The sequence below is a fragment of the Corapipo altera genome, unplaced genomic scaffold (assembly GCF_003945725.1).
Source record: "Corapipo altera isolate COAL_440 unplaced genomic scaffold, ASM394572v1 52b, whole genome shotgun sequence".
Taxonomy (NCBI): Eukaryota; Metazoa; Chordata; class Aves; order Passeriformes; family Pipridae; genus Corapipo; species Corapipo altera.
Genome location: NW_020884922.1, coordinates 4,105,749 through 4,126,945, shown reverse-complemented (window position 1 = coordinate 4,126,945; position 21,197 = coordinate 4,105,749).

Genomic DNA, 21,197 nt, shown 5'->3' with positions numbered 1-21,197 from the left:
TATATTTTAAATTTTTTTATGCATTCCCTCCAAACACTGACTTTTATGTAGCTCTCTTGATGCAACAATGTGCAGAAGCACAGTAGGTTAAAGCATGCTCCAGCTGGCTCTTGTGAGCAAACATGGGCTGCAGGGGAAGGCTGAGGACAGCTGCAGAGATGGGGAAGGGGAGGTCATGTTTTCCCACCTGCCCTCTTCCTCAGGGCTTTCCTATTGCCAAGCAAGGAATGGTTTTGTTATCTTGCTTGATTTATGTTTACAAAACCCCTCTCCTACTGAACAGACCTTACTACCTTTTGCTGCATTTGTGTCTACTCAGTTATTTTACCAGTCTCTGTTTCAGTACCTGCTTGGGTCATGGCCAGTGGATGAATGAGGGGAAAGCAACAGACTCATGTATGTATTCAACATGTGAGAAAAAAAAAAAGCCCCAGCCAAGACATGGAAAAAGGCGTATTCAAAAACCATTCAGAATGGTTAAACAACAGGCAAATGGGGAAATCTGCACTTGCTTTTGTCAGACTAAAGGAAGATGTATAAATTGTGGTCTTCTTTCAGGACCCATTTCTGCTTTCCTTAAAATCATAACTAAAAAAAGCCAAGCATTTATATATATGCATATATACCTACACATATAAGTCCTTGAAGTGGTCACCCTTACACATGTTGCAATGTGTCCTTGAGTGTGATACTCTGTCCAGGTAAATGAAACATGTTTTGCAATGGTGCAAAATTACTTCTGGTTTGCTGACATCATCATGTGCTCTGAGCTTTTACATCTTTACCAAATAGTTGAGTTCCCTTGATATTTTTATCCAAAATGTTCAGACTAAGAAAATAATAGTAATTATATGGAAATAGAAGGAATAGTTGGAATTCAAAGAACAGAAGATCTCAAAACTATGCAACAGAAAGAGTGTCTCCTTATGAATAGCCTCAGTAGAGATCAATATGTCAAAACCCAAGAATGACATCCAAAGTATTTAGAAAGACTATAAGGATGTTTTATGAAGATGACATAGGGAAAAAAAATATCCCTCTCTTGTGAGCAGGAGTTCAACTTAGAATTTCAAATTAACTTATTGTATGATGCATTATTTAATAAATGTTAGCATTAATTTTTTAAGAGTTCAATTTGCATGCTATTACTGGGCCAAATGGTTGATGAAGATCACAATTAAAGAAAGATGCACCATTCATTTGGCTAAAAAAGAAAAATCAAACGAAGTCAAACCATCATCATTACGCAGAATAAAGGTGGCCTCTAACTGCCAAAAATATAGAGCTCTGTGACAGATATATTTAAAGTTCTGATGATATTTAAATGAAATTTCTTGTAGTCTGACCCTACGCAAAAGCTCAAGATCCTCTCCTAGACTCAGTTAAAGTATTTTAGAAACAAAAGCTTCTATCCTAGAAAAAAGATCTAGTGAAGGAGAAGTAAGTTAGAACTTCTTTTAGGATGACATCTGAAATAAGTTTTCATCACATTATCTATGACTCATTTTCTGATTTTTTAATGAAAAATAAAACTGAACTATTCCAGCAAAAGTGTTAGCATTTACTTACCCTGCCAGCTACATATGTTATACCAAATAATGTTACGGCTACAAATAAACATTGGCACTTAGAAGAAATGAACCGTAAAAGATGGTAGGTCTTACAGATTCATGGATTATTATGCTGAAAGAGATGATTATGACCCTCTAGTCTGACCTCCTGCATAATGCAGGCCACAGGACTTCTCTGAATTAATTCCTGATTGAACCAGGGCATCTCCAATAGACTTAAGAGTTCAAAGGCTCCCATCGCCTACCACCTTTTCCATGGTACACAGAGCTCTGCCATGAAAATCCTAGTTTATCACATGTCATCTTTGCTTTTGGATTCACAGAAAAATATTAAATTAAATATTTTAAAAATACTTTTCATACCCCTAAGGATCATTTTGTGAAGAAAAAAAAAAACAATCCCACACCAATAAGTGAAAAATGCTAAGAATTTCCAGTCTGTCATCAAAAACTGGATATTGTGTATCAAAACATATTTTGGCAAGAAGGTGAAGGAAGGAGTTGTAGGAAATAATGGTCCAGTAAAAGACTTTAGCTACTTTCTTTTCACCTCAGCACAATCACTTTCAGGGACATGAATCACAGTTTCTTTTCTGCTATGTCAATTTGGAAGGACTCAAACACTCAACTGCCCTGGCCTGACACAACTGCATCTTCATAACTCTTGAATCCAGCATGCTTTGTTACAGCAACGAAAAGGCACTTCAGATGCTGTTAAGAGAAATTGATGCTGAGTACAATACTGACGAAGCATCTGGCATTTCCAGCTTTGGACCAGGACTGCATTGTATTTGGGACTGCACAAAACAGAGTAAAAGGAAAACTGTGTCACAAAGACAATGTTTGGGATACAAAAGGATCATAATGTGCAATTTCAGAGTCATTCAGTGACATCTTCTTTTAATCGGGAGATCCAGCATAGAAGTAAGCACAAAAACTTGAAAATTGGCCTGCTGGGACTCAACATCCACATTTAGATATTGAATAAGGGCTGAGTGGGACAACACTGGCTGAGCCTTGTACATGAAGACAAGTAGGGATTTTTGTTTGAGGTGATAAAGGGTAGAAGATCAATGAAGAGCTGTACAGATTCAAGAGGATTCTCTTGAAAACCTGCCATTCCTGCAAGGATCCGCAAAATGGTTGTTACAAAGACTAATATTGTCTCACTATTTTCTTGATCTTCCCTGGCTGCCTGCACCATCTGTTGTTTTTTAGAGTTCCTATGCCATAATATGTACAACTGAGTCACAGTTTGGGCATGAAAACTAAAAATCTGAGGCAAAGATCATGTCCACGTTAGTGGTGTGAGTAGCAGGCAGAAGGGTGCTGCTGCTCATAGCAACAGAGAAAAGTCTGGGGCAGAAAGGATAGAGATTTTTCTTAGTCATGTTTCAGTCAAGTTGAAAGCCACATCCATGAAGAGATATAAAGGTTTAGCTTTTCAACACAAAGATCAATTTCAGGACAGAGCATTAGAGATACATGTATATGATTCATCTGCACAGAGATGGTAGCTGAAGTTGGGTTATTTAACTAAATTGTCCAGATATCAGATGCTGAGGAAATGTTACCGCATTAATGTCTTCGAAGAGTAGAGCTGACACACAGCATAACATTGGGAGGCCAATGTCCATGGAAGCTTTATCTGGTATTGAATGTTATGGTTCATTTTATCAGAATGGTACACTGTACTCATAGTCTGTGCTTTTCCCTGGCTACCCATCTACTGCTGGGTCAAAGTGTTGGTTATAATCTTTAAATCCCTACAAAGCTTTAGGGTCTGCAATTCTAGAGACTGTCTCTCTATTTTATATTCTCACAAAACAGTTAATCCTAGTTATGGCTGTTTCAGGTAAATGGGAAAAAGAAGCAAAGGATGCTGTTTAATGAAGACAAAACTTAATTTATTTGAGAACTATTATCTGCACCACAAAGCCATTTGTAAATCTTTTCCTACTGAAGAAAACTAACTCCACCTCACTGAGCCACTGGACTCATTTGTTTGTTAGATATCAGAAATTTGACTCTATACCACTAGTTTTTTTAAAAAGATACCTTCCCTTTATAGCTATTTCCATTTGTGAGGAAATCTTTTTCACCATGGTCTGAATAACTTCATTAGAGAACTCTTTAATATTAACTTTGGCCAATAGTAAGTAGGTAACCCCATGACTGACTAACCAGCTGGAGTAAAACAGCATACCCCATACTGAACAGTATAAAGGTGAGAGGAACAGTATTTTGAAAGCATCTAATGTATAATATCTCCACCTGACTGTTGATCTTGGGGTAGGGACCACTAATCCAGATATGTGAGCGGGATCAGACTTTGGAAAGACAGCAGATCTTATATCCCTTTCTGTATATTAGATTAGATACAGATTAGATATTAGGAAGGAATTCTTTACTGTGAGTGTAGTGAGTCACTGCCCAGAGATGTGGCTGTCCCATCCTTGGAAGTGTTCAAGGCCAGGTTGGCTGGGGTACCTGTTCTAGTGAAAGGTGTCCCTGCCTATGGAGGGGAAATTGGAACTAGATCTTTAAGGTCCCTTCCAATTCAATACATTCTACTGATTATATGACTCAGTGATGATTTTAAGAAGAAGCTTTGATATCTATCTTGAAAAGAACTGCATTCATGTTAAAAATTAAGGCCATGCCCTCTTGTCCTACTGATAGTTGCCTGGGAGAAGAGACCAACCCCCACCTGGCTACAACCTCCTTTCAGGGAGTTGTAGAGACTGATGAGGTTTTCCCTGAGCTTCTTCTTCTCCAGGTGAACAACTCCAGCTCCTTCAGCCTCTCCTCATAGGACTTGAGCTTGAGTCCCTTCACCCCCCTAGTTGATCTTCTTCCTTTGCCAAATTTTCCTGCTCACATGGCAACATTTTCAATTTACACAAATACTCAAAAAAACCTTGATAGAGAACCCCCAAACAGCTGAACTACTGTCTTTGGAAAATGATTTTAAAACTTCATATCAATCCCAAGCTAAATCTCTGAAGCTCTGGATGCCAAGTTTCAGTCTGATGGGGATTTTTGTTTGTTTTTTTACTACTGAGCTTTAAAACTCAGAAATGAAAGTTTATAACTCAAGTGATTATCCAGTCTTATTATTGTGATGCCCCTGGGTGGTGTTATAATTTTTAATGTATTCTTAGAATATGAATAGAAAAAAATAACAAATAATAGCAAATATAAAATAAAGAAATACAGGTAAAAAGTGAACATTATTTCAGGGGTTATACCACTATGATAATAGAGACTGATTCTTATCTGTTTAAATCTTACTTTGCAGATCTTTTGTAGAAGGGTCTTCCAATAACCCTTGTTACTTACAGTAATATTAATTTATTCACGTATCATTCCTCAAGAAAAAGTCATTAACACACAACAGTACAATGGGATCTAAGGCAATCTGGTTAAAACAGATACTTTGGTGAGGTTAATTTAAGATTTTTTCTCTGTCACTAATAGACTAATGGGAAGTATGAAAAGTGTCATTAAACTGTTAAATATCTGATCCTTGATACCATCTGAAGCACTATTTTCTTTTTGTCTGAAGATGACTATTTAATACTTTAGAGGAAAATATTATTTTGGTTTTCTTCCATTACAACAATGTGAAGTGAAAGTCCCATTAATAGAAAATACCTGTTGAGAATAAATAATCCAGGAAGGGTGCAGTCAGCTGAAAGATATTGTCACCCAATAGCAAGGATTGCATTGTCCAATAGTGATTCAGAGGATTCTGGACTCAGCAGCCTTTGGAGGCTAACCTTTTACAGCTGTAGTGAGAGGCATAAAATGTATCCTCTGCAAACCAAGTTCAAAATTTCCAGAGTTTGGCTATGTTAGTATTTTTATAATCTCTGGTGTATTTGGAAATTTTAATTATCTATGCATGGTAGCAACAGATGAAGGATCAAGTGTTTAAAGCATAGGCTGGTATCAAAGCTGGATTTATTCTGTCAGAGATGATGTTTAAATATTTGGCTCTTTCTGTATGCTGCAAGATGCACTCCCAGATACCTGGCCAAGCGCTTTGGTCTCACAGGACTTGCTTTCTTCAGAGGAGGTCAGCCACCTCTGCAGAGCAGAACCCTGGGCTCAAGATGTCCCAGGGCCCCACCTGTCAGCTGGGAGTTCTAGGACTGTTTTTCCTTGTGAGGGATTTTCAAGTGAAAGTGCCTGATACATTGTGAGTTATGTCAGAGCCCACCGGAGTGGTATTTTCAATAACAAAATGCTGAAAGCATCTTTTGCATGCCTGGAAGGATGAATGAAGTTTGAAGGTACTGGTGATATGGACAAGAATTCCGAGGCTATTTGAGGATGTTCTTGTATCTTTTTGTATCTCTTTTCATATCTAGCCGCTATTGTTCATCATGGGGGCTCTGAACTCTTTAGGAAGGACCAAGCAAGAAATACTGTCTTGAATCACTGACAGCACAGCAACACTGCTGGGATATAACCCTATATCTCTATTTCTTATGTATATTGCATTATTCAGAAATCTAATAATCAGGAGAGAAACTAACCAGTAGATTGAGATTTCATTACAAATACTGGAAACCACAAGGGAAAGGTCAATAAACAGAGCTCAGCTAACTTAAATGTGGTTTAACAGAATACTAAGAAAGTGAAACAGTTTGGAGAAACAAACAAGTCTGTTCTACTATTGTGTTGGCAGACCCTAACTTGAGGAACAAATTACACATTTTCCAAGAATTTTGGTCCTTTGCCATAGACAAGGCAAAGAGCCCTTGAAAATCCAAGACATGTATCCTGTGTAAGTATTAAAATGTGACTTACATGAATTTGAATACCCATCTCCACTATTAGTATTCTGCATTACTGGTTTTATTGCATTCCATGACCTATGTTTTGCCTTTCAATATCTGTGAAAATCATTGCATATCTCAGAAAATCTCTGCTGCACATGTGCAAAAGAAGGAACTTTCTTCTTATGCTGAATAGTAGGATGGAAAATCACAACAATTTGCATGCTAATATGGTTGCATGAGTGGTCTGATATATTTTATTAGAGTAATTCCTGGTTTTAGCATAAATCAGAAGCAGAGAAAATTATTTATCATCATTTTTCACTATATTTTCTTTATTTGAATGATTAGTTGAAATATTTTAGTTACTTGTATTAAACCTTAATAAGATCCTATAGAAATTAAAAACAGGGGTTGTGAGATATCAATTAACATAAGAATAAATTTAATGGTAATTTAAATAGCTAACTTATAATTTTTGCATAATGAAGCGGCCTGTGGGCTTGAAGTCCTAATCATGACTAATTAATTTAAAGGATGTTACTTTTTATTATCATTGAAATGTCTGACAGGTGATAAAACATTTAGGGTTGCAGTCACAAACTTTGTACATCAGCTGTAATATAAGGCAACAGGTTGTATAAACCACTTCCCTGAAAAATGAATATTTAAAGAAAAGTGTTAAACAATTTGGATCAAATGGGTGAGGGTCCTATGAAGAAATTATGTTTGCCTATGTGAAAGTTCAGTTTTACCCTATCTTTCAGCAGGAACTGGATTGAGAAATTCTGGGTTTCTTTGTTATACGTACAGAGTCCTATAAAATTGAAAGTACGTATCATGCAAGGAAGTCTTCACCACGTGACCTTTTCCATCAAATTCTTCTTTCATTTTCCTTCTGTGAGTCTGAATAAATTGAAAGGTAACCTAATAAAATCATAATATGTGGTATCTTTTAAAGAAAATAATGAGTCAGGGTGAAAACAACTCTAAGACATAGAAATTGCCCCTAAGACATAGTGTGTAGCCACACCAGTTCTGCAGGTGATCTATATGTGCTCTGTGGATTCAGCATCATGGCATTCTGGTGTGAGGTGTCTGTTGAAGCCTACCATTGTATTCTTGCCCTGATGCCACTGAGGCTAAAAAGGCTCTTCACATCCTTCATTTCCTTTGCTCATAGGTAATCCAAGTTGTAGGAATCTCTAATAACAGGGAAAGAGGGCAGGTCACAGAGTATATGAGGATAACACATCTCAGAGGACTGTAGTCAGTGTCCGGTGGGTAAGAGAGTGAGCCTTCAAAGGGTAGCCCAAGATGTACCACTCAAGGTGAACCCCAAGCCCTCTCCCTGCAGTCAGGAGTTTGTGCTTATGGGCTTTTTTAATAGTTTGTCAAGGTAGCTTTTCCAAAGGTATCAAATCTCAATGTCTAGAGTAAATGAATAAAGCTATATGGAAATTGAGACTAGTCTATCTCTAGAAGCTGCAAGAGCACGGCTGTACAGGCCTGTAAAGAACACCTGTGATATGACCAACTCATGTAACTAGATAAGCTGTCAGAAAATTTTCAAGATTTGTCAACTGTCACCCAACTCACTGACCATGGAAGCAGCTTCTGTGAGTCAATGAGGAAACGTTTCCCTCCATTCTGTGAGTGACATCCTATGGGTAACCCTACAAGGAACTTGCATGCAATTTTTTTTTTTTTTTTGAGGCTAAAGAAGGAAAACTGTTGCCTGACTTAAGTGAAATCCGATGTTAGGCCTCTGCATATGAGACTGGGGAGTTACAGTGTTACAATGGCACTTAGTGCCATGGTCTAGTGACCACAGTGGTGTTGGATCAAGGGTTGGACTTGATGATCTCAGAGGTCTTTTCCGACCCGATTGATTTTATGCTTCTACGACTGAATGTTTCACCAGGAGTAGGAAGGCTAACCTGGATTTCTACCTATGTCTTTCAGGTGACCGATTGTTTTTGCTGCCCTCAGTGAAGAAATTCTTGATTGCTAGACTGTCACTCAACAAAGAATTCAAAATCCCTCATTTTCACACTGATTAGGAAGATAAATATGTTTAGAGATTAGATTTTCCAGAAGCACTAGTCACCTTTTTTTAGAATACCTTAACTTCAGCAATCCGTATTAAAGTTTTAAAAAAATTTCAACAAGATGAGACATTCTTTCATTGAGAAATTAGTTAATATCACAGAATTTAATACCAATAATAAAAGAGAAATTATATAAATGGTGAAAATCTGAGGAAAAAATGGGAAGAAAAAAAGACAACAGAGGAGGATCAATAATGAAGTGTATTCCAAAATTACTAAAACTACACAGATGAGAACACTTGTGTAGGACCCATGAGTACAAAACTGAATATTAGCCAGTAGTAGACAGAGGGGCTATTTGTACATCACAAAAAGGACAGAGAAACTGGTATATAGACAGTTATGCATGGATGAGTAGGAGGTAAGACCTATATGAAAATCTTTACATCATGCGACATCAAGTTACCTTGTTTGCTGGTTTTGGCTTGGGTAGAGTCAATTTTCTTCACAGTGGCTGGTATGGGGCTGTGTTTTGGATTTGTGCTGAACATAGGATTGATAGTATAGAGATGTTTTTGTTATTGCTGAGCAGTGCTTACACAGACCCAAGGCCTTTTCTACTTTTTGTGCTGCCACGCTGGAGAGGAGCCTAGGGGTGCATGAGAAATTGAGAGGAGACACATCTGGGACAGTTCACCACAACTGACCAAAGGGATATTCCATACGATGTGATATCATGCTCAGTGTATCAAGTGGGGGGAAGATGGAAGAAGGGGGGACTTTTGGAAGTTTGTCTTCCCATGTAACCATTGCATGTGATGGGGTCCTGCTTTCCTGGAGGTGGCTGAACACCTGCCTGCCTAGGTGAATTTATCTGTTTTACTTTGCTTGTGTGCATGGGTTTTGTTTTCCCTATTAAACTGTTTTTATCTCAGCCCACGAGTTTTCCAGCTTTTACCCTTCTGGTTCTCTCCCCAGTCCTGGTGGGGGGAAGTGAGTGAGTGGTTGCATGATACTTGGTGCCTGGCTGGGGTTAAACCATGACACTTTGTGAATAAACACTTTTAGAATAACAGGTTCCAAAATATAAAATAACATATATTCACCTACAATGAAGAGGGAGCATGCCCTAAATGCAACTAAGACAAGTGAAGAATCCAAATGAAAATCCCATTCCTTTTTATAGAAAGATATGCAGCTAATTTTGTTCCATTACTATCATAGAAATTACGTTTTCTGCTTTAGCTATATTCTGCCACAGTTAATAATTAAAAGACAAACACGTCAAACACTAATTTAATGGCAGACTTTGTAATTACACAAGTACCGTAAATGTTTGTTTTGTAAACATACATGAAATTCTTTTGTACATACTCTAATTAGGAGATCATAAAAATCAGAGACTATCTCAAAAGGAAAAACTGGCCCACTTTTTTTTTCTGAAGCAACTGTAATTGTACAGAAACCATCATCAAAACAGGTTTTTCACAGAGCTTCAAAGTATCTAAGTGCCTAAGTTCGTCCATGTGTGTTTATTGCTGATTCTACTGTTTATTTTTTAGAAAATTAAAGCTGTTGGCTTAACCTGCTCATAGCTGTGAGAGAAAACCCTGCACCAAAGTGCGGTGCTCAGGAGGTCCCTGACAAAAAGGCAGGGCTGCCAAAACTGTTCTGAAGTCTGAAGAAAAGTAACAATGGCTCTGAAGGCAAAGACTTTAATTTGAGCCGTTATGACAAAGGATTTAGATTTACATCCTATGGCATGTTACTCAGTAAACAACTTCAGGTTTTGAAAATATTTTTTTCCAAAGAACTTGCACAGACTGTGCTTTTCTGTTATATTACCTGTTATATTACCTATTATATTACTCTTTGCCTTTCTCATGGCAAAGAGTAGTTGGGGAAATGAAGGAGGGCAGAAGAGAGATCTAAAAGGAAGTAACTTGCAGAAGGAAGGAAAGAAACATTACAGAAATTAATGGACTGTGCCATAGGAGAGTGGAAGCCAAGCTAAGGAAAGCACTGAGGCCAGAAAGGAGAGCAATCAACAAAGGTAAGAAGAGGAGGAAGTAGAAATACCTGAAAATTTGAGACGGAAGGGAAAAGAGAGAAGGTTCTTGGCAAGACAAGAAGAAAATGAGACAGGCTTCCAGTTCCTTGCCAGTCCCCCTTTACCTTCGATCCTATAGTCATCCTCCTCAGCTTTCTACTGAAAAGCTGGCAGCTGGGGTGACCAGACAAGCTCCCCTTCCCACACTCCAGGTCCCTTCTTCCCAGGCAATTACTTTCATTTTCCTTTTGTCACTCAGTTTTTTTAATTTGATTTTGAACCTTCTCATTGTTGCAGCTGGACTTCTTTATTTTATTTTACAGCAGGGATGCTGTTTGACAACTGTATTTTTTAAAAGGAAATGCAAGATGTAACAACTGGAATCCCAGACCCTGGAATCTCTATAATCACTGATTGTTGTCCACAACTTCTCCATTTCTCATCATGCTCACAGTTTTCTTTTCATCTGAGAGTAAAGTCTCTGTAAAGCACAGGCTTTAGGCTGATTTTCCCCCTCACCTGTTATACACCTCTCCAGAGGATGTTTCTGCCTACTCTTTTTTCTCAGCAGGACTCAGGCTCTAAAAACAGCCTTCTCTGGGTGAAGTAGCAGAATATTCACCTGGGCCTCCAGAACTCAACCATCGCCCACCCTTTGGTTATTTTAAAACATTAGCCTAGTTTGCTATTCAGAAGGGACAACATTTGGGTACTGTTCTAATACATAATTAGGCTCAAGTAAACAGTTTTACATACTTTTTATTCCCTATTTTTTCGTTCAGATCATCCTACCTTCAACTAGAGGCATCACCTCCCCTTCAAAGACTGTTTGAAAGCCATCTCTGTCAACACACTTCTCAAATCAACATCCGAACAACCAGACAAGCTGCTTCTATTGACTTCTGCTGCTGTTTCAGCACATAAAACATCTTCTCATTTTGTATCCCGTCTTCACCTGCCCTTGTAGTCATGTGGCCTCATTTCCGTGTTTCCTTTGAAATCCACTCAATCATCAGCAGCTGAAATCTTTTCTGAAATCCATCCATGCTCAGTTCATGTATCCTGGTGAGCCTTCTCATTGATGCTTATCTCAGCACTGCTTTCATTGAACTAGGCTTTTACATTCACACCAAGACTATTCTGAAAGTATATATATGTACATGTAAGCAGTCCTGCAAAGTGAAAAAAATTCAAAAGGAAGTACTGTAAACATACCCACTTCTGATTCTCTAAGGTCTAGACACTGCAACAGGGGATATGTGTTCATATCTACATAGATAAAAAGAGAACATTAAATGCAGGCAAATCTCTCTATTCTTACTGAGATGGGCATCAAAACTATACAGTGGATACTTGAATTTACTGATACATTTTGTTTGTGCCCTGTCTTTTCCTAATAATTCCCTGCTTTTGGTTTTGTTTTCTTGTTTGCTTTTAATGGCTACTGTGTGTTAGGCTAAGGTTTTCTTAGAATTACCTATTATGACTTTGGGATTTCTTTACTATGTGGTAACAGCTCAGAGCCCAATACCGTGTTTGTAAAATTAAGCTTGTTTTTCTCCAGCTACATTACTCCGCATTTATTAGCACTGAATTTCATCTCCCATTTTACTGCCCGATTACTCAGTACTGTGAGATCCTTCCACAGCTCTTCAGAGCCAGCTTTCATTTTTACTGCACTGAATAATTTAACATCATCAAGCTTTATCAGTCTCTACCACCTTTTCTAGATCCTGTATGAATATGCTGAATAGGACAAGCCTTAACCCAGGTCTCTGCAGGGTGCACTATTTTCCTCTTCTAATGACCATTTACTCCCACCTTTCTTTTGCGATCTTTTGAGAAGACATTTATCTGAGCTAGATATTTATCTGTTCTTGCTGAACTGATCACAAGTAAGTTTTTACATGAAATGTTGGTGAAGATTGGTGAAACTTCTGAAATCTCAGAACACTGTATCTGTTGTCTCATCCTTGTGCACACGCTCAATTACTCTCTCAACTAGGTTACCTGAGACATAAGTTCCCTGTGTAAAAGCCATAACGATACTTCTGTCTATGTTGGTCAAATTGTTTGCTGATTAATTTATTTTATGATAATTTCTACAGGCTTCTCAGCCCAGATGTAAGATTCGCAGAGCATTCAGGAACCTGTTTTAAAAATTAACATCATATTTGCAACCTTCTGTTCCGAAGGCATGGAAGAAGTTCTAAGTGATAAATAATACACTGTAAACAAAAGGTTAAGACTTTCAATTCAACATGTTTTATTATTATAGAATATATATACTATAGAATATCAACACATCTATTACAGAATATCAACATATCAACACATTTTCTGACATTTTTGTTTCAGGCAGACTCTCTAAGGTGTTCCCCATAAGGGTTCTAGCATTGAAGCCTCTTTACAGTGAACATAAATGCAAATAAATTCTTCAGCTTTCCAGCTGCAGGCACATTTGCTGTGAGTGTTTGCTGCACACTCTGATCAACTGTTGATCTCCAAGATCCCCAAGATCATTAGAAAGGCTTTTTTAGTCCTGTAATATTGGTAAGAAGTACTGGTGATTAATTTTAACAAGTTTAGCAAACCTCCTTTTCTTGCTGCTTTATTTTTCCAGCCCATCTTTTATCTCTCTAGAGTCTCACTATATGCTGTGTTCCCCAGATACAGTGATAATTAATCTGTGACACTTGCAATGTTACCTTTTGATTATCTATGTCGCCTTACAACAGGAACCAAAGGCATTGATGCATCCAGGAGCATTGGCAGCTAAGAATGGGCTGAAGATCTCCTCTGGGAAGTTTCAGGAGGTGACTGAGTCTGCTCATGGCTCTGTCTGCAGAGAGTCCTTTGTGCTTAGCTGATGATCTGCTTCCCTCCTCATCCCCTTTTCTTTCCTAAACTGTGCCCCTGCTTATCCTTTATTATCTGTTTTTTTCAGTAGGCAGTTTTAACAGAGGAACTCTTAAAACTATATAAAAATAAAGGAGTTCTCCCAACATAGTGAGAAAACAAAGAAGAAAATTTTACCTGTACAAAAAAAAAGCTAAAAAGAGCTTATAGCTTAGGCCACCTCTGCCTTGCCATATGCTACAGGCAGAGAGGATGTATGGCAGACCCCACATGTGCACATACACTCTGCTGACATCCTCTTCATGTTTGCCACCACACAACATGGTCAGACCAAGCCCCTTTCACTGAACTGTCAAACCATTATGTCTGGGTTTAAATTCTTACCTTTGGGAAAATATCCACAATTATATTTCCTTAAGTATGAACTTGAGGAACTCCATAAAGTCTTTATATCAGGTATAATGGAGAAACAACACTTTTACTACCCACCATTTCCTGTATGTGTCTTTCTAATGTAAGGTAAAATTTCAGCAAATGTATTTAAATTTACTACTAGTAAACTCCATGCCATCTTTTTGATAACTTCTTTTAGACATTTACCAGAGAATCAGAAGAAAAAAAGCAGTGAAAATATTATTAGAAAGGCTTGTTTCAATACTTTTTTCATTCCTATCTTTTGCCCCAAAAAACATAGCATAGCTTTGGAAATGAAAAAGGAAAACATAATATAAGGTTAGAAATATCTGCCTGCAGGAAAAGAAGGAAATGAAATAAAGAATAACAATTTGCCACCTGCATTTTCTGCCTTTGCCGAAAGGAAAAGTCCTCCTCTGAAGGGCGTATTAGGTCAAAAATTCAACCAGAGTCAGTAAGGATTAAGCTATTCAAAAAGAAGACACAAAAATAAAAGAGAGTGTCTGCTTTCTGCATATCTCAGCTATATCACCTGTTTCTTTCACTGGGTCTGCTTCTGTCTTCTTCTCTACAGTTTGCAGCCAGCTACTTTTCCTTCTGCCGTATACTGCTTTTTCCTCTCCAGGTTCTTAGAAACTGTACTCATTGCCCGAATTCCAAGGCATCAGACATAAGTTTCTCTTTCACTGAATATTTGCTCTCACATATCTCAATTCCATTTTTACACAAGATGAGTTGGCTCAGCATTCTCACATTTTTAGAAGCAATACTCCATGGAATGAAAGTATTTCTTTTACTATTATATGACTTTTTAATCTGTTATGAAAATTTTCATGGGAAAAAACCCTAAAGTAATCTTAAAAGAATACCTTTTAACTGAATATGCCAGGCCTCTCTACAGGGGATTTGTTTAGGAATCAGAGCTGTCTATAGCCCTTCATGTCAGATGATACTCAGCTAAGGTGCACTGCATGAAACAGGAGTTCAGTTTTTCTCTCATCAGCAACATACACAGTAATTGATAGCTGAGGCAGTTTGTGAACATAATAGAGCCCCAAGAGTGATTTTAAGCTTGTATGCACTACATGGCCATCTGTTGTTTTTTTTCAAATAGAAGTTTTATTAACTTTTCCATTTTAACCTTAGTATTTCTACAAAGGTCACAATTAAATATTAACACTTCAACTTGCAAAAAAATTAATCATTCCTTTTATATTAATAACACTGGGTTTTTGCTTCTGAACATGTCATAAATGTGATAATAAAAGTGCTGGAGTGCAAGGGAGGTCTCATCAGCAATCTGGTCAGTGAGGTTAGAAAATTTGTGTATCATTTCTTTCTCTCAAGTGAAGAGTAATTAGGATGTTTTGTGATGAGAAGAAAAATCATGCACATTTTAATCTTCATGTGCACATTCTGTGTTGTAAATACAGAGCAGGTCTCTTTCTGAGCACATTATGAACTAGAATTAAGATGTTAGAACTACTAAAGTTGACACATCCAGAAATGGTTTAATTTAAGTTGAAATGCTGAATAGGATAAACACCTGATGATTTTGTTGGAATAAGGTTTGAAGCACTGTTCACATCTGGAGCAATTATTAATTAATGTAATTTAAAGTATACATATATAAAGTATGTTTGAGAATGCAGTGTAGCAAATAGGTAACAAGAATACAGAAAGAAGCACACATTTTTGAAGATACCAGTCTTGAATGCCCAGTTTAAGTTTTCTTGCATATGATTTAAACTTCTGAAATGACTGCCTGAGGATTATTTGCTTTTTAGTTTGAAAACATCGAGCCTATAAACAGTTCCAATTCTGAAAAGGCTGAGTATATTATATAGTGCAACATATATATATTATATATATTATATTATGAAACTAGACTTTATTGCTTCCTAAACTAGTATTCTTGAAATAATTTCTGATTCACAAAAAATACGTTAAGGGATTCCATGAATCAGGAAGGATATTCTAAAAATATCAAAACAGTGAAGGGACTACTGCAGTGACTGTTTGGTATCAGAAGATAATTTTATCAGCATAAGTCATCTGGGATAAACATAGGTAAAAGGCAGAACTTGCAACACTCATATTGCTAGATAGGTAGCACTAGCACATCTTTCAGCATCGAAGACAGGAGTGAATTGGCAGAAAGAACCCATAATCTGTTTCCCAAAGGAAAGTTAAGTGTGACGAGAAATAAAAGTAGGTAATACTGAGTGGGGAACATGAGTACTGCAGCGCATCTTAGATTCTCTTCATAATACGTGGAATTGTGAAAAATATTTGGAACCCTCTCAATATTATCCTTATCAAAGAGAGTTGAGTTAAGCCTGTAAAGACTTCTTAGAAATCCATCTTTACATGCATGTTTTATTTAAAAAAAACCACACACACACCCAAAAAAACCCAACCCAAACAAAAAACAACCAATCAATCAAACAAAACCACAATAAAAAAAAAAACCGAAAACATTCTGACCATCTTTGAAACATTTAGAAAATGTGGAGCTGGTAATGACTATTAAACAAAACCAAACACCACATTTAACCTAGCATGGTGCAAGAGATATGGCTTAGTATGGAAGTAAATTCCAGAAAAAATAGTCCACTAAAGTTGATTTTATATATTACAGCCACCTGGACTCCAGGACTGCAGAGAATTATACCAAGTTAAACCGAATCCTGGAAAGGACCTGGGGGCCACAGAAAAGCACTGTGATACTATGTGAGATCTACTGTTTACCAGAATAGATTATTTTACCCCCAGTAGAAAGTCTACCAAATCCAGATCTTTTCTGTGAAATGTTCTGTTATCAGTAAAATCTTTTGCTTTCTGAAACAAAATATCTTGTCAGGAAGATTTTGAACAGTCTAAACTTTGAACATGCAATCCACTATTTCTCGTTTTTTCATAATAACTTGGTCGTACTTCCAAGATATTACTTGTCTGAAAAGGAAGTGAGCCATGTCAACATGCTGGGGAAAAGAAAAAAATACTGAGAAAGGAGATTGTACTACAATGCTGCTGCAAATGCTCCATAACTGTAGTTCTTGCAAGCAAACAACAAAGCCAGGGCAATGAATGCACTAACTTAGCTTATTTCCTGAGCATGGAGGGACTCCCTGTGAGCTGTCAACATCAACATAACAAGTTTGTCCAAACAATGCCCTGACATGCTGGGTTGATATCCCCACAGAGGGCAGCCATGATCCCCACTTGGGTCTGGCTGTGTTGTGGCAATGCCTTCCCACATTAATTGTAAGGGTTGTACAGGCATAACATTGCCAAAGTATAGGTTTTATGCTTCAAATTCTGTAGGTAATTCATCTAATGGTGTCTCAGATGCATCTGTAGATAAGAAAGAGATCCCTCCTTTGCTCTTCCATTTCAAGTGAAAAGAATAGTAAAATACAAATTATTTCCAGGCAAATACCAAGATGTACAGAAAAGCACAACTACATGGAGAATATATTTTACAACTTTTTGTCTCCTGCTGGGATGAATAAAAAAAAACTTTCTATGGAAAGGTGATAGTAGAAAAATAATGAAACAATCCCCAGAATGAGGACTCTAAAATAGGTTTTAAAAATTGTCTTTGGATACTCTGTGAGGTTTACAGAAAGACAAATATGACTGACATCCATCCTTGTTACTAGGGTTCATATCAACTCATGTAGAGTTTCACTAAGGCTGCTGAAACTAGAATCAATCTAAGGTCTCTGCATTCACTGGAGAAATTCAGTCTCTATATCATCTTCTGGAAACATCTAGCCCTCTTCACTAGCTTCTCAGAATGTCAAGGGCATCTCTAGCCCTAGTTTAGACACCACAGTCACATACCTAACATTAGATAACTTAGTATGAGTCTTTGTTTGAAGTTAACAAACCACGGACAAGGGGAACGATACATTTAATAAGGGTATTGGGGGAAAGTATGTGGAGCTCTATCATTTAAAAGTAAGTATTAAGAAACCAGATTGGTTTCTTCTGCTTTATAAGGAAAATATTCAGTTACTGTAAAGACATGCTGTTCTACACATACCATCTTTAAGTGCCATATGCAAAAACATCATGATGTTATTATTTAACACACATGAGCTTATGTGAGCATCACTGTTGCTTCTGCACCCTTACTGCATGGGGACCTGTTATGCAGTGCTCCTGATGTTCAATAGCACATGGTCTCTAAAGCCAGGTGCTCGTGTGACTATACTTTAAATTTTCATGTACTATAGAGAATTAAGTAAATTTTTCACATTTTAACAAAACTTTGAGGAATTTTCTATACAAGGCTTCTAATATATAAATGACCATGTGATAGAGGGACTCGAGTTGGCAGAGCCCTCAGAGCACTTTGCAGTCCTATGCTTTTTCAGTGTCTCAAGCTCTTTGATCAGTCTTGCCCCATGGTTCTATTGACCTTGACTACAGACAGCTCCCTGCGGATCACCAGTAATCTGCCTAAAAAGATAGAGCCTTCAGGCTACACAGTTGCTGTCTTTGAGCTCCTGAGGATATTGTAGCTTCGGGACTGGGAGCATTTGGAAAAGTTTAAAGGTCTGTGTTTGTCAGTTTTACTTCTCTGACCACAGCTTCATAGTCATTACAGTCAGATGTAAATTCACATTGCCATTAAGGTCCTTCCCTCTGTCCTCAGCTACTCCTTTCTGCTGGCTCCACAGTGCTGGCACTGGCCTTTGCACAGCTGTTCAGAGAGCTGGGTACCGTTGAGAACTAACCTGAAAGCCAACCTGAACAGCTCTGAGTCCCAGTGTCCTGTGCAGCCCTCTCAAAGAGGGCACATATTTATGGCAGATATAATTGATGTAACTACAACCTCTGTAAACTTGTAATTCAACCAAAATGTGCTTTAAAATACTGTTACACAATTGAAATGTTAGGGAATTCCAGTAGAGGAGAGAAACGAGCTGTAACACCACCATGTAAACTTTTCCTGTCCCTAATCTTTTTTCTTTCCATTTGGAAAACACTATCAGTACTTTATTTACATTTATTTATGGTACATTAAGTGGATAGCATTTTATAATTGTTCTGAGAATAATTATAGGGATTGACCTGAGTGATTAAATAAGCTTCATCTTTGGATTCACAAGCAACTGTTCACAGCATGTAAATACAGGTTCATAAAAGATGCAAAATACAAGAGGTTTCCTTTTGTTCTCTAATTCCTACCTTCACAACACAGGCAGGCATTTCCTTCTGTGTAAGACATGCAGCATTCATTCTACTCCTGAATCATGGATTTGAATTGTGCAGACTTTTATAATTGGGATTTCCTTAAAAATATTGAACATTTTTACTATTAACTGTTATCTTCAAAATCCTAGGGCAACATTCCAAGAGCTTTGATTTGCCCCCAAATGATTTGGTTCCCAGAATGTTTCAATTTCTGGATTTAGCAACTCTGAGCTGTGGTGCAGAAAACTATGTTTTAAAAAATCTTTGAAGCTAAGTGCAGAGAAGAGCCCAGTAGCCAGCTAGAAATTGCAGCACGCTTTATTTTTTCCAGCATCAGGATTCCAGCCTAGCAGGCATATAAACATCCAGTGTGTGCCAGAAAACACAGTGAATGAACTAGATATCAGGATTTAACTTTTTCTAATAATAAAAAGGGAGAAAAAATGTGACTGTTGATGTTAGTTTGGTAATTATAATCCTCCATACTATCTGTCTTGTCTTCTCTCATTGCTGATGGACACAGCCTACAGAACTCTACTTTCAAGTTTATACTCCTAGCCATAGGTATATCTGCACTAGTACTATAAGGACTTAAATAAAGGTAATTTTCTTTCTATCCCTATCTCCTCATCTTCAGCAAAGGGAGTAAACCCTTAAACAGTAGCTATGTGCCAAGCATCTCAGTTTTCAAGCCTTGCTTTGCTAGTTTATGTGCTGGCAAGAAACTCAAGGGGATGAGAGAGATTATACTTAGTCCTGGAGGAATCTGGATGACTATGCAGAAACTCCCACCAAGTAAAGAGGTGATTTTGATGTTTTCTGAAAAGTCTTTCTGGGAAGAGAGTGATCATATTATAGCAACTGGAAGCACTATCTGGTGTATTTCTAGGAAGGCACTTTAGGTCCAGTCTCATTTAACATTTTCATTAATGAGTTGGAAGTGAAAGTAACTAGCCTGTAATTACATTTGCTGATACTAAATTGAAAGGAGTTTCAAACTTCACTGGGGACAGAGAAATAATGCAAGGGGACTTACGTTACAGATATAGGCAGAAAAATCACAAAATGAATGGTAAAGTTGGGAGTGAGGGAAAGAGGAAAGGAAATAGAATACTATTTTAATTATTTTTTTTAATTGATTTGTGTTCCTATCCACTAATTTGCTTTGTATCACATACAGACAAACACTAGTTCCAGGTATTGAGTATCCAGTCTAATACTATAATTAGGTATTTGGAATATGTCTAATAGGAATATGAAGGAACTACAGGGTGGGAATCAGGGGACTGTGATTACAAGGACAGTTGTGGGTTCACTGTATCTGTATCTGGGAAGCAGCTTCACAACCAGCAGATGTGCTTTGTTCTTGATATAGCTTGAGAAGCCCTTGCCTTCAGCCTCTAGCAAAGGGGTGCTTTTGTAAAGGTGTATGGACCTGTATTGGTAAATCTGATGACCAAGAAGTGATTCATTGGGTCTTCACAGGAAAGTGAACCCATTTTTTTAACTTGATTAATGCAGAAATCGAAGCAGGTTTGTTTATTTTTAATGCTCCCTTAGTCGTTTCATAATATGACCCTTGTTCAATAGTGAGATGATTTGTTTTCTCTTATTTACTTAGGAATTTTTGGCAGAGGAATATATGCCTATTTGTGCATGTTAGCACATGAAGAAATAAACCAGTTAAAAAAAATGAAAAACAAAAAAAAAGTCTTTTGATGTTCACTGCAGAAAGCATTCACCATGTTACTATTAAAAGCCCAAGATGTCAGAAGGCAGAGCAAGTACTGTATGTTAAAATATTAATGTTAGTAAACATTGATTTGTTTAGATTTAATATAGAGGATTAAGGAATGAGGAACTAGGCATCAGGTAGTGCCCCAAGGTAAAATGAAGCTTCGTAGTTATGAAAATTTAATTTGACTGCATTGGGAATAATTGCTTCTGTTCGATAACAGGTGTATGCCAGCAAGATAACACTCACTCAAATGGACATCACCCTGTGTACACTCTTAAGCAGCTGCACAATATTCTCAATTGGAGAATGATGTTGTATCCCTCTCCTCTCCTCTCCTCTCCTCTCCTCTCCTCTCCTCTCCTCTCCTCTCCTCTCCTCTCCTCTCCTCTCCTCTCCTCTCCTCTCCTCTCCTCTCCTCTCCTCTCCTCTCCTCTCCTCTCCTCTCCTCTCCTCTCCTCTCCTCTCCTCTCCTCTCCTCTCCTCTCCTCTCCTCTCCTCTCCTCTCCTCTCCTCTCCTCT